The sequence below is a fragment of the Trachinotus anak genome, unplaced genomic scaffold, assembly GCF_046630095.1.
Source record: "Trachinotus anak isolate AG129_WGS33_773 ecotype Australia unplaced genomic scaffold, CSIRO_AGI_Tana_v1 ptg000026l, whole genome shotgun sequence".
Lineage (NCBI taxonomy): Eukaryota > Metazoa > Chordata > Actinopteri > Carangiformes > Carangidae > Trachinotus > Trachinotus anak.
The window spans coordinates 13,054,051-13,067,219 of record NW_027273877.1 but is presented as its reverse complement, the minus strand read 5'-3'; the positions used below and the strand labels follow the sequence as shown (position 1 = coordinate 13,067,219).

General features: G+C 40.1%; 1 protein-coding gene and 2 long non-coding RNA genes across 7 annotated transcripts in view; 1 reads left to right on the top strand and 2 right to left on the bottom strand.

Moving 5' to 3' along the window:
* LOC139609598 (NACHT, LRR and PYD domains-containing protein 12-like) overlaps nt 1-13,169 on the top strand; it is a 107,364-nt gene that overhangs the window by 72,253 nt on the left and 21,942 nt on the right. The gene's annotated exons all lie outside the window — the stretch shown is intronic.
* LOC139609809 (uncharacterized) lies at nt 2,707-6,768 on the bottom strand. Its single transcript, XR_011685366.1, has 3 exons — nt 5,675-6,768; nt 5,392-5,472; nt 2,707-4,405 (listed from the first exon to the last, which is right to left on the bottom strand). It is a non-coding gene; the product is annotated as an uncharacterized lncRNA (long non-coding RNA).
* On the bottom strand, nt 7,645-8,724 carry LOC139609565 (uncharacterized). Its single transcript, XR_011685271.1, has 4 exons — nt 8,665-8,724; nt 8,232-8,300; nt 8,050-8,100; nt 7,645-7,716 (listed from the first exon to the last, which is right to left on the bottom strand). It is a non-coding gene; the product is annotated as an uncharacterized lncRNA (long non-coding RNA).

The window sequence follows — 13,169 nt, the reverse complement described above, 5'->3', positions numbered from 1 at the left end:
GGCGCTCTCATTGTCAGAGAGAGCTCTATTGTGTCGGGGTTTTTTGCGCGGGCTTGCGCACACACAGCACAGAGCAGGAGATATGAAGTGCAGTGAACAAACCCTCAAGAGACACCATGGAGAAATATTTAACAGGGATGAAAAGAAAGGCAGAGAGAGACGGAGATAATGCGACAAACGAAAGTCACCACAAAGCTAAGACGAGGAAATATGACGAAGCGTATGTAGCGCTTGGCTTCACCGTGACTACGGTGGGAGACCAGGACAGACCGATGTGTTCACTGTGTCTTAAAATGTTGGCAGTGGACAGCATGAAGCCAAATAAATGAAGGCGTCACTTAAAGACATTCCACCCTAATCACGCTGATAAACCGCTTGAGTTTTTTCAGCGAAAACGTGCAGAATATCACCAACAATCATCCCGCTTTGTGAAAGCTACTTCAGTAAACCAGCGAGCTCTGTTAGCATCACATAAGGTGGCGCACCAAACTGCTCAGTGCAAAAAACCCCACACCATAGCAGAGGAGCTGATACTGCCTGCAGCATGAGACGTGCTCTCTGTCATGCTGGATGACGCAAGTGCTGCAAAGATAAAAACTATCCCTCTGTCCAATGACACTGTCGCCAGACGTATAAATGACACTGCTGACGATCCTCAAGAACAGCTGGTAGATAAACTCAAAGACAAACGTTTGGCCTTACAGTTCGATGAAGCAGCTGACAGCAACAAAGACTGTTTGTTCATTGCTTATGTACGTTTTGACATGACAACCTCCCTGTGTGAGGATCTACCTTTTTGTAAATATGTCAGAGACAGAGCCACAGCTGAAGAGCTATTCAAAATGCTGGACTGCTTCCTGAATGAGAGTGGGCTGAAGTGGGAGAACTGCATTGGTGTTTGCAGTGATGGTGCACAGGCCGTGGCAGGGAGGAGAAAAGGACTTCAGGCACTCATCAAAAAGGCCTCACCTCATGCTGAGTGGACACACTGTGTTATACACAGAGAAGCACTGGCCTCAAGGCACCTTTCCCCTGAATTAAGTGAGGTTATGCCTGACATTATAGGTGTAGTCAGTTTTATAAAGACCAGACCACTAAAAACAGGAGTCTTCTCTGCTATCTGTGAGGAGATGGGAGCTGAACACCAAGCTGTGCTGTTTCACAGTGAAGCAAGGTGGCTGTCACGAGGAAAAGTCTCGTCCCGGGTTTTTGAGCTCAGAGAGCAGATAAGAATGTTTATGGAGCGTGAGCACCAGTGGAGGCTAAATGAACGAAATCTACAGCTTGAAGGGAAAGATAAACACCTCCCTCAGGTCACAGACGAGATCAGCTCTCTCACTCGAAAGCTTGCAATGTGGGGCAGGGACTTGATGAAGGAAATACTGATTCATTCGAGAACCTGCATCAATTTGTTGACTCCACTGACTATGATGCCCCCTCAGTGATTCCATATATCAAGCAGCATATTTCATCATTGATGGGATTCTTTAAAAAGTACTTCCCTGAAAACAGTTCCAGTATGACTGGGTGACAGATCCTTTCAATGCACCAGCTCCAACTGGTTTCAGCTCTGCAGAGGAGGACCAGTTCACTGACATGACGTCTGACTCCACATGGAGACTGAGGTTCACATCACAGACACTGAGTGAATTCTGGCTGAGTGCAGAGAGGCAGTATCCACTCTGAGGGCAGAAGGCTTTGGGCATTCTTCTTCCTTTTGCAACATCATATCTCTGTGAGACTGGCGTCTCTGCTGTTGCTGCACTGAAGACCAAGCACAGGTCCCAGCTAAACATTGAGCAGGAGCTGAGAGTTGCAGTATCATGCTTCAAACCCCGCTTCCAAAAGCTGTGCACTGCAAAACGTGCTCATTGTAGCCATTAATCCTGACTTCCTCATTTTGATAACAAAAATCAGCACAAATTGTTTTATTCATTTTTGTTTTGTAGGTTAACATATTTGATATATTGTGCTCCTGAGTGCATGTTGCTGATCAGTTTGAATTTATTATTATTTATTGATTTTATTTAATTTTATTTTTCAGTATCAAATGGCAGTCGGTCAAAAAATGTTTATAGTTTAAATAAGGATTTAATTTTTGTTGAATTTCAGGCAAATTGATGCACTTTAAATCTTTTCTGTTACAGACTAAAAAACAAAGTTAATAAAGTTATTCTTTGTTATAAGTTGATCTATATTTCTTTCTTTTTTTGTTTTCTTTAATGTTAATAAGGATACAATGTTCTGCAGAGGTGTACTTATAACAATTTTATAGACAAATGATACAATTTATAGTATGGCAGGGGGTTGGGGGGCGTAACAGAAAATAATTGAGAAGTGCTTTAGTGTATTAAAGGCTCAAACATGAATAAATAGAACATGGATAAACACAAACACAAAAGTGAACGCATCGTGTATTAAAAGGACACACCTATTATATGAGGACAAATTGTTCTACACAATGCATAGTACATCAGCACTGTGCACTGTGCAATTTAAAAGATACTGTAGTTATAGTGTTTTTGTATAGTGATGCAAGTGTGAAACCACGCTTTCATACCACGCATTAAAGGACTCACTATCTGTGTATCTACATGATCTATTAATAGATATCAGGACATACCACAGCATTCAGAGTCAGTGAACAAGGAGAAAGGTTTTAATAACTATCACTGTTTGACAACATAGTGAAAGTCACCTCTCCTGATAACATCAAATAACACACTGTGTGTATATCACATCAGTTGCAACACCAGACAACAGGTTGAGAACAGGTTGCAAGCCTATCAGAAATTGCCCATATGAACATATATAAACACATAAAAAGAACATAACATTTCGAAAACATAAAAAATATAAACTAAATTCAATATTCAGTGACTGTCTTTTGTTTTTTTGACCATTAAGTCCCGATTCCTGACAAAGTCTCTTATGTTGTGAATAGAGCGACGAGCCAGAGAAGGATGCTCAGCAGTCTTGCACTGTTTGCATTCAATCATAGAGGCTAGTTTCCCTTTGTTGATGTGGTTTCTGAAATGTCTCATTACTGCTGCAACCTCTGTTGGAGACCACTGCCGTTTTGGTTTCCTCCGAGGATCCTCCTTTTCATCAGCATTTTCAAGAAACACTACAAAAGAGGAAAACAGATTCCCAAACACTGGGGTTAACACTCAGTTCTCTTTACTTTGTTTGTTCTGTTAAGTCTAAATTTTTTTTTTTAAATGGGTTATATAACTGCACTGGGCTTGTTCTTATAATTGTATATCAACACTATGTTTTTCACTTGATCTGATGATAGCTAAAAAAATCTTAAAGAAACATAACAGTATCATTGCTCACCTGTAAAATTTATTTCATCTTTCCCATGTCTCTAATAGATAGGCATCAATGGATTGATGATTTTTGTTTCCAGTGACTGCTGTTACATCATTTTGTTCTAAACGAATTACACAGTATTACTGAGTAAAGACTTTCCACTTGAATATTTTCTTCATTGAGATCCAATGTGTGATCTAATTGTTCCCTTATTTTTGAGCAGTGTATTTTACACAGAATCCTGCAGCCTTCATCCTGATGTAAACAGAATTTTTCAATACCCTCCAGTGATTGTCCTGCAACTGTATACAACACATCTGAAATCCTACTTGTGACAGTACATTAGTGATATTAATGTTAATACAGTAATTATCCAGACGTTTCGGTGGCCTGCCTCGTGAAGAACAAAACTTTATTGACAGTTCCTATTAAATCTGCAGGAAGTCTCTGCTCTCAAAACATGATTCAGCAGTAGGTTCTTCCCTGTGTGTGTCTGTGTGCTTCTCCCTGGTTGTTTGCTCACTTGCTTTCTGCTGTGCACTTTGTCCATCCCACCAGTGTTTTTGTCAGTTGCAGAGAAGAAAAAAAATGATAAACTCCTCCATGTCAATCCCAACACTTAGGTTCATGTTTAATCTTCATTTCAACCTTTATGTAATTGACAAGATATTATCGAGCTACATCTGAACTGTGTTTTAACAGCTTCACAGCATACTACAGTGACTATAGAAGAGGAGGTCAGGAAACTTCATAGATCATAAAAAATATTGCTGAAACAATGATTAGTAATGGTATTCAGTTCAGTTTCACACTCATCTGTTGTTGATGTTAACATGAATATATCTTTAGAAATTGCTTGGTAGTTAAAAACGTTCTAAGCTTGTCATACCTTGAGATGTGGCTTCTAGGGCAGAGTCAGCATCTGTGAGTAGAAAACTAGAAATTAAACACCCATTAACAAACAGGAGCACTAGTTGATCTACATGTAATAAACCCAACATCAGTGGGCATGCTGGTGGACTGAGGAACATGGTCATACCATCTGAGGTGCCTGGAGGTTCCTCAACAGGTCACCTTGCTCTCTTCGATCCTGCAGTATGAAGAGTACAGCTCAATATAAATGTTCTAGTGTCACATGTTCAACATTTTATAAAAACAATCCATTTTACTACTCATACATATGTCATGGATACTGTCAGTCTCTATAAAGATCTCAAGTTCTATTTTTTCGTTTTTGCAGGGATTTGCCTCATCTGTTTCTCGTTGGCATTTTGTTGCTAAGTTTTAACTCTGAAGAGCAAATTTGTTGACCATATTACTTCACAGTAAATTGATCATATAGTAACTCTCTTATTCATTATATTAGGGGTGGATGGTATAAACAGTATATAAAGCACAATGTATGGCTTTTGAATATAGGGTGTTGAGTGTTAGAGCCCTCACAATATAAAGTGGCAATGAAGTAACCAGGTTCCAAAATTAATACCTGCCGATGCCAAATGCAGGTGGCTCTTATGCTGGGTGAGTAAAACTCAGAGTACTATCTGCCACACTGGTGGGTCATGTTTGTACTGAAACAGTCAAGTAATAAAACACTACTCTGAGATTCTCAAACACATTTTGATTTACAGGTGCTCTGCTTCTGTCCTGTTTGTCACACACACTCGTATTCTGTGAAGAGCAGGAGACAAGACTTCACAGACCACGCAAGAAGAGGGTGAATGCGGTAGAGAGTGAGAAGTCTGAGAAAGAGCTTTAGGTGATTAAAATGATTAAGCATCTAACAAGGTTTACAGGCAGTGACAAATTAAAGGAATAATTTGAGAAATGAGTGGAGAAACGGAATGACATTGCATTATGTTGATTTTTCCTCTAATTTGTCACCTGTCTGTATGTCTTTAAAATTTTAATCCAAATTGCAAGGGCTTCACGAAAACAAGTATACCGTGACACAGTTACCGTCTGCGCTTCAAATTATACAGCGATACAGGTTTTAGGCTATACTGCCAAAGATCATATGCTGAACTTCTTATGTGGACCTAAATTATTTGATGTTTGCATGTTTAGGTACATTACCCATTTCTGTTTGTGTCTGTAGACACTGCTCTTCAGTCTCACTGTCTTCACTTTGTGCAGAATCACTCAATTCTATATTATCTAAAGAAAAATAAATGTTTTGAGCATCTCATCAGTTTAACATTGCAAATATTATTGTAAGAGACCTGAGACAAAATCATCAAACTGAAATTTGAGAAACAATATGTAAGCCCTTAAATTGCTTGTCTGTATGTTAGGATTATGTGAAAACCTTCACACTCACCTAATAAATACAATTTAAAAAATTTTTAGGTAGCAATACCTTCAACTTCAATTTCTTCAAGTGTTTTGCCACAAAGGTTTGTAAGAGATCCTTTCTCCATGGCAAGAAGTAGCTTCGATATCTTGGCCAGCTGGGTTGTAGCCTCTGAAAGTCTGTAATACTCTCTGTGAACACGAATATCGTGGCCCAAAAAGTCAGTAACTTGGTCCAACTCGTGGTTTTTCAGATTCAGGACCTGTGACAAGGTTGCAACATGTTTGCGCAACTGTGTGGACCTGAGGAGTTCAGGGTTTTGTGCACCACACTCATTTGCATAAATCCTCAGACAGTCCTGTCCTCTGAAAGGAGTCAAACAGTTGGGCCTTCCAAATAGGAATGTGTTGTCATCTGGGACTCCACACTCCTTTCTGCTACTTATGAGTTGTGTTACGGCATCAACCATGTCCGGAGAGAGGAGCACAGCAACTTTTCTTCCCTTTTACCCCTAATTTCCACCCGACTGAAATGTGCACAAAGTTTTTGCTCAAACTTTGTGAGACCAACTGCAACATCCTTATGTAGGGCATCTGTATCCTTCTCAAGGAAGCCTTTTACTTGCATCTTTGCAAGGGAGGGTAAATGGCTTGTTAAAGTTTCCCTCCATCGAGGTAAGCAAAGCTGTGTGTGAAACAAGTTCAGACCGCTTTGTGGTACACAGTTTTTTGGGTTGACTTGATGAGCTGAGGAGTTTGGTAGCAGTGCTTTTCTTCATCAAACCCTGACACATTCTTCACAGCTTGGATAACCACATGAAATTTGCAGGTCTTACAGCATCCTCAAGACTGTGTATTGAAAAATCTCTACACAGTGTCAGCAGAAGTCTTCCGACCATGCGGAACTTCTGTCCAATATAGTCGTATTTGGTGGGATCCTGTCCATGTTTATTGAAAAATGAGTGGGCCAGCTGAAGAATGCAGAAGTCACTGCACACAGCAGCAGAGACGTCATCATCTTTCATCGCAGTCAATAGCTTCCAAACACCCTGGGATATCTGTTGACAGAGTGCTGATTCTGAACTCTGTGCAAAGTAATGTCCATTCCCCACAGTGCACAGACAAACTGAGATCCAGTCTAAATCTGGAACACAGAAGCCACATACATTACATTATACACAAACTGACCTCAACATGCAAGACAGGATATTGCTGATTACCACAAAAAATGTCTGTATTAAACATTCTGAAATATTTTAAACACTAAATAAGATGTACCTGTACATACAAGACTATCTTTATATTTGCACCTTTGGATTTTTTTTTTATTCACTGGCCAGTTTATTACTCTAAATGCCCTTAGCTATGTAAGTGATATCTTGTGAGCAGTATTTTTATTGTAACAGCCAAATGTTGGAGGTGTCACAGTCACTGCAGAATTCAGCTCATCTAAAATTTAATCATGTATCCGTGTTCATCATTCAAATGTGAAAAGTATATTAAGAACATAAGTTTTGTATGTTTTACATTTTTTGTGTAGCAGAATCTCCCTCCGTCGTCCTAAAACATTTTAATATTTACGATAACTCAATTTGCCCATCATTAACTGGCTGTTAGCTTGTAAACTCAAAAACATGGTAAGACGTTCCCACTTTAAATCAAATCTAGAGAATTTGATTTAAATCCCCTCATTAATATACCCAACCCAAATATTTAACCTGTAAATTCATTACTGAATATACAGACGCTCTAATGGACCTTTAAATGCAACAGCAAATAATTATCTTCATACTATGTATATAGAATCCTACAAAAATTGTTATTTTCCATAACAATTTTCTGTATTTTTGTTTTGTCTCTGTTCTTCTAACTTGTTTAAAGTGGTTGGAATCTAATGTGACATCACATACTTCTTTGAACCATTCAGAGTTTAGTAATATTTGGGTCAAAAGTGGACTCAATTTTTTTTCAATATTAAACTCGTAATAAATATTAATTTAACCTGACATCAGGTTAGAGACACACCTCACAGACATTTACCTTCTCTGTTGCATCCTCTGCTGCACAGCTGACCAAGCCATTAGGCTGTTGTTCTTTGTCTGGAGTCCTCTGTGAAACATGAAGCAAGCATTTAATGTGGAACACTTCAATGCTTATTCTGGCTTTAATTTGGGCAGCATTTTATTGTATTTATTACATAATAAATGGTTATATTTGTGAACATAGCTTAGCAAAAGCGGTTCTGTACTGCAGTATAGGAAATATATATAAACAGCATATAGGAAAAATGTGAGCAAATGTAAATAAAATGTGTCTTATCTCCAATATGCATCATCCTATAAGTCTGATTTGACTTAAAAAATTAAACCAAACTTTAATGTTCAAAGAACATAAATGAAAAACATGTATGCCTGTACTAATGTTTTAATGTAATTAAGTCACCTGTTGAATGTTGTCATTCCGCCTCAGTTGAGGATCCGTCTCCGTTGAAATCTTGTGGGGAAAAAAGGGAAAGGTTTGATCATTAAACAGGGAAATGATAGACACTGAGACAAAAGGTGACTATATTTCAGCAGCATTTTCAGTTGAACTCATTAGGTTAGAGACACGTCACAGACATTTACCTTCTCTGTTGCATCCTCTGCTGCACAGCTGACCAAGCCATTTGGCTGTTGTTCTTTGTCTGGAGTCCTCTGTGTAAACAGTTCAACAGGGGATTCAATACAATGTCTTATACATGAACATCTCCATATGATTAATACAGAAATTGTAAAAATGGTAAACTGTGTATTCACTTGAATTTAAGTATATTAGAACTACTGAGGTACAATATTCACTTCCCGAATCAGTGACAGATCATCTTCCTGGCAGCAGTCACTAGGCATAACATGAATAGCTTGCACAGAGTAGAAAACATTTCTAGCTTGAGAAAATGGTGTTAAAAGATAGTAGGCTGTAAGTGCTCGTTCATTGTGAAAATTAAGTTCCATCTGTAAATACCCTGCTTCTCCAGGGCCAGTCACAACTTTCCTTTACCTCAGCCTAACTTTCCTTTACCTCAGCCTTGGACCACCCTTTCTTCTGTACTCTTCTGGATTCTTGAACAGCAGCTCGTCCTGGAAGAACAAAAAAATATCACACAAATAAAAAGCAAAATGTGTTAGGCAGTTGGAGCTATCAAAACCCAAGTTCAACTAATGCCTTCGGCCTGAACCACACTGCCTGCATGAGGAACATTGGTTGTCCGTCAGCGCCCATGTTAACAGGTTATAGTGGACACAATGCCTGCATGAGACACGGCTGTGTCACGTGATCTAGCCATCTCACTTATTTTTCACATGTGCCATGCAGATCCAGCAAAAACAGACTGGAAAAACGTGTTGATAGTCAAACTGACATCATACCAGCAACATTACATAAAATTGCCACCTCTCACTATAGCTTCAATGCCTAGACTGAATCTGAATATGACACAGACATGATTTTACAGGTAAACACTCCCTCTCTCTGTGGATGTGTGTGCCTTGCTCTGAACGACGGTCAAGACAAATCAAGGCAAACTCTTATGTAGAAAGACAAATCTGGCAGTTGCAATGATGCAGCAGACACGCACACGTGGCCGGCAGAGTGTTCCAAGCGTACGTAATGGAAATACTGCATATAAAACACTGTGCAAAAATTTTAGACACTGAAATTATAGTTCAGATGCTTTAAAAACAGTACATCAATACTTCATAACCTATCAATTAGCAATGTACAAGATGCAGTACAGAGAAGAAAAACCTAAATCTGACGATTGATCCCTTTGCCTTTGACACCACCACCAACACCACTTCCTCTTGGTACACCTGCACAGTTTTGCAGGTTAGGTTGAAGAACTTGCCCCAGTCGCTCTCTGGATTTAGGCGTCCTCAATGTCTTTGGTTTCTTCATGTGATCTCACACTGACTGGATTATGCTTTATGACTTATTTGACAGTTTAATTTTTTAAAATTAAGATCAATCTTTTTTTCTTACAGATGTGGTGCATGCCTTTATGTGTCCTTTACAATCAAACTTGGCTTACCTTCAGGGACAGAGAGAGGGACAGTCTCATGTTCTGTGGATGTCACTGATGACACTGCTCCTGCAAAACATAGTTCAACAAATGTTTTTCTGTCGTTGTTTTATATGGGGGAAAAATTTATGAAGACAAACAACTATAATCTGACAATCTATGATCTGATCAAAGATATCAGAGGATTAGTTCTTATTTCCTGTTCTGCTCACAGAGTCTCCTCATGTTATTCTGAGCTGCAGTGATGAAGAGGAGAGTCACAGCTTCTTCAGTGTCAGGATCCTGTGGATTAAAGAATCTGTGTTCAGTTCAGATGAAGCTCTAATAGTTCTGATGGAGTTATTTAGTGATAAACTCTCCTCTGTTAGCAGCTCTGTGGACACATGGAAAGACTCCAACAGCAGAACATCCACTGATCTATACAAACATCTACTGATCTTTATTATTAAACTTCATTCTGTAGAGCTGATGACTAAGGCTTTCCAGTCTGGATTGGTATCTGATTGGTCAGTAGTTTGGCTGTTGATCCTCTGAACTTAAGTTAAACCTGAGTTCAACCTGAGGTTACTTTGATAACCATAAATCCTGCTTCATAGTACAGACCTCTGGAGTCAGTCAGTGACACCAGACTGGAGGTTGTGTGTTAGAGACACTGTATAAAGACATACAAAGACATATAAAGATTATAAAGAGAAACATGAGGTGATGTGAACCAGGCCTCACAACAAAGATCTCAGAGACTGAGGAGGACACAAAAAACACAAGCAAAAAAATAAAAAGGATGAGACTGAGCACACTGTGTTTGTCTACACTTACATTACATTACATTACAAACATAAATATGAGGAATTCATAGGCTCTGTATTTTATAATTAATTTGGACAAAATTGTGTATAATAATTACACAATGTGATAATGGTATCAGAATATGACTGACAGTTGATAAACCATTATGTTTTGAATTATTGCTTCTGTATTTCTGAACTGAAGACCTTGTCTTATATTTCGACATGAAACGTTATATTTTCTTGGAAAAGGGTGGTGACCACAGATCTGAAGTGTCTAGATGCACCTGACTTAACATTCAGAAAAAGAAACACTCAGAAAATATCTGTCAGTGCCAATGTACAAACCTTCAATTTCAGTGTCATCCAGTGATTTCCCCTGCATGTTGGAAAGATGTCCTTTCTCCAGTGACAAAAGCAGTTCGGAAATCTTGGCCAGCTGTGTTGTGGGAACTGGTAATCTGTAGAAATCACAATGAACACGGATGTCGTGACCCAGGAAATCTGCAACCTGGTCATGTTCATTGTTTTTTAAATTTAGGACTTGTGAGAGTGTGGCAACGTGTTTCCTAAGAAGTGTCGACCTGAGGTGCTCAGGGTGCTTTGCTCCACACTGGTTTGCATGAACTCGCAAACAGTCCTGTCCTCTGTAATGGCTCATTGCTTTTGGTCTTGCAAAAAGGAAGACATTTGTGGCACAAACACCACATTCAGCCCTTTTACAGGTCAGTAGTGAGAGTGCATTCACAGTTCTTGGTGATAACAGAACTGCAACCTTTCGGCCCCTTTTTCCCATGATTTCTATTCGGCTGAAATAGTTGCAGAGTCTCTGTTCAATCTTGACAACCCAATTGCGACATCTTCATTGAGCTTTGTGTTGGCTCTTTCTTTAAAACTTTTGAGGCATGTTTTTGAAACCTCCGCAGCACGTCTTCCATTTAACACAATGATTAGTGCAAGTGTTACTTTTGCAAGTTCAGCATAATTCTGAGCAGTGGCCTCCCCCTTCAAGCTGCAAAAGGCTTTTTCTGCTGATTTCCCAAGGTATCGGTGAGGAATCTGAACATCTTCAGTGAAGGGTGATGTTGATGGCTTGTTGTGCTTTGCATCAGTCGGTGTGTTCAAGGCACTGTGAGACACCAACTCAGACCACTTGGAAGTGCACAGCTTCTTGAATATGTCAGTGGACTTGATCAGTTCCTCATCTTCTGTCATAAGTGCCCTACAATAGATAATGTCACAGATTTTGTGTAGCGTATGACCCAATTTAAGTGCAAGGCTTGGTGTTCCGTATGAATGTTTGTCTTCATCAAAACCTGAAACTGTCTTTACAGTTTGCACAACTCTCTGAAAGTTAGAGGGTTTAACAGCCTCCCCCAGGTTATGTACTGAGAACTCTGTGCGCAGGCATAACAACAAACGCCCCACTCCACGGAGCTTCTGTCTAATGTATTCATACTTTGTAGGGTCTTGTCCGTGTCTGTTGTACAGTGACTGGGCAAACTGAATAATAAACAATAAAGAAATTTTACTCTGTGGCTTACCACAAATGTAACAATAACTTTTATTTCTCATTGTCAAGTGTGTTGATTCTGGGTTGTGAACCTGTGCTTCATCCTTTGGCTGTTCCTCTGATGAGTTTTTATATACATTATAGAGTTTGTTGAGTCTGATGTTTCAGCGCTATCGGCAACCATGTGACTGTTGTGACGGCCCTAGTGCCTCTGCCCAGTGTACTGTGTGTTGTTTTGTCTTGCAGGTCCTTGGCTGGGCGGGGCTGAGGTCACATCACAGTAACTTCCCACACCTGGCCAGTGTGGGAAGTTACTTTAGCCCTCCAGTTTAGATGCCACGTGTGGTCTTCTCACCCACCACCGAGCTCGACACGCTCTCCTTTGTTTCGTTGGGTTATTTTGCTTTATACTGACAACATGCACCTCTCATCCCTCATCTTTCATACACCATCACACACCACTGATTCTGATTCCCACACCTCATTGATTCTTGTTATTCCGTTGACTATTTGTTCTTTATTTTAATAAATATGAGTTGATGATTGCCGCACTCCAGTGTTAATCTCCCTACTTTGTTGCCGGACGTAACAAATTGGGGGCTCGTCCGTCTCGTCCTTTTTACCTGGTGATTGTGTGGACCTGCATAGAGTAGAGCGCTTTTGTTGGCGGGATATGTGTCATTTCGGTGTAATTCTATCTGTGCGTGGGGAAATCCTTTAATGGGGAGATTAGACTCTCCTGCGTCAGGTTGTGGGGAATTCCCTCGCGGCACAGGTACGTAGCAGCCCGTATATGGTCAGGTGCTGCGCTCGGGGAGATTAGTGTGGCAAATTTGGCGCACGTTTGCTGTGTGTTGGCCTTGATGTCTGTGGATGAGGAGGAGCTGCACGGAGACAGGAGAAGGTAGGTGTTGATCCACCTCTGTGTGCATCACCTGTTGGAGCGGTTCCCCTGATAGGCTGAGCGGAGTCTCCCCTTTGGGTTTCGTCGGGGTGGGGCCCGATGACTTGGATGACTGCACCAAGGATGAGTTGGTTAAAATAGCTGATTATTACAGTGCTGATGTTGGTGATAAGCGGAATAAAGAGACCGTGAAGGCAAATTTGAAGTTTAACTTGTTAAAGGAAAGTGTTGGATGTGGCTGGAGCCGTTTCGGTCTCTGAGGGCACAGAGGACTCGTCCCCGCCGTCAGTGAGTCCTGGTGCG